We start from the raw sequence: 1455 nt of genomic DNA, 5'->3' as shown, positions 1-1455 counted from the left end.
AAGTGAAAATAAACGTAGCCTGTTTGTGAGTGCCCCCAACGGTGCTTTCTTAGCCAGTAGTTGGCAGGAGTGAAGCCAGCGTGTGGCCCCTGGGTGCGGGGTGTGGTTAACCGTCACCATTCCGACCAGGCTCAGGCGGGGACATCGAGGAATCAGAGCATCTCCTGTCTGGAGAGCAAACAGCCCACCGGGAGGGCGCCCAGCCTGCCCGGCCCGGCAGGACCCACCTGCACAGGACAGGGTCGGGTGGGGAACACGATCCCAGCGTGAAAAACCAACAGGCTGGTTAACCTGCCCGACGGGCCTTAATCAATGGTGAGGCCGCACAGAGAACAAAGCACAGAAACCCAACCCCTGTGCGCGGAGCGGGCAAGGAGACGCTGGGGCGGGGGTGGCCCGGAGCTGGCCTGTCTGCAGGCAGGGCACAGCCGGAGCTGCGCGTCTGAGGCCAGGCCGCCATTCCCCGCCTCAGCCCTTTGGGGCGCCCTCCCCACACCAGAGGCCAGAGCAGGCCTCTCAGGAGGCTGGTGGCTTCCACGGGCTGTTTTGCCGTCTCCTAAATTCACCAAACAGATTTTGCAAATAAGGTATTTGCAAGTGATCAACATGTCTGAAAATGCACAGTAGACTGCGTCCATATTTTATGGTGTTTTGCATTTTCATAAATGGAAAACTTATTTTGCCTGATTCAGCGTGCTGCCAATGGCTCTAACTCTGAAGCATTTCATCTGAGTTACTAGACAAAAGTAAAAGAAAACCAAACCGACCTATTTTTCTAGATGCTCAGCCTAAAAAGGCCTAAAATGCTGCCAGTGGATTAATTAAAACAGCCTATCCTTCTGCCCTAGAACTTTCGTTCATCAGGAACAATGAACCCTATATTATGCCTCAGAGAGAGCTGGCCTTCTGTCACATCAAGGTTATCGTCTCCTGAACTTCAAAGCTGCTCAAGAAAGCCGGCGGCTGGGCTGTGAAAGCCGCTGTCGCGCCGCCTGGCTCGGCGCTGGGTGTGCTCGGCCGAGGCAGCGCGGCCGCCCTCCCAGGACAGGGTGCTCGCGTGGCTGCTGCAGAGGCTGCTATTTCGAGTTCAGGTGGAGGATCTTCAGAACAGACTTTGGACCTGACCCCAGTAACCGAGTCGTTGGCGGGGGCCGGCCTGCACCTCCTCCGAGCCGGTTCCGGCCTAGCTGGAGCCTCAGACGGGGGCAGGTGAGGAAGAGCACGAATCCGGGCCAGACCGGCTGCGGCCCGCGCTCCGGCCGTCACCAGCGTGGCCACTGGCGAAACCGAGCCCTGCCCGGGAGCAAACGCACAGACACCCACGGCCAGAGCGCCCGCGTCTCGGGCCTTCCCAGCGCCCGGCTCCGGGCGGAAAGACACCTCAGGACTGGCACTTCAGTGGCTGACTCAGGAAAGGGCTTTCCAGAAGGTCCTGTGCGGGCGGAAGGCGGGAAC

The sequence above is a fragment of the Balaenoptera musculus genome, chromosome 1, assembly GCF_009873245.2.
Source record: "Balaenoptera musculus isolate JJ_BM4_2016_0621 chromosome 1, mBalMus1.pri.v3, whole genome shotgun sequence".
In the NCBI taxonomy this organism is placed as follows: domain Eukaryota; kingdom Metazoa; phylum Chordata; class Mammalia; order Artiodactyla; family Balaenopteridae; genus Balaenoptera; species Balaenoptera musculus.
The sequence above is the reverse complement of the archived record's forward strand: the minus strand, read 5'-3'. Positions refer to the sequence as shown.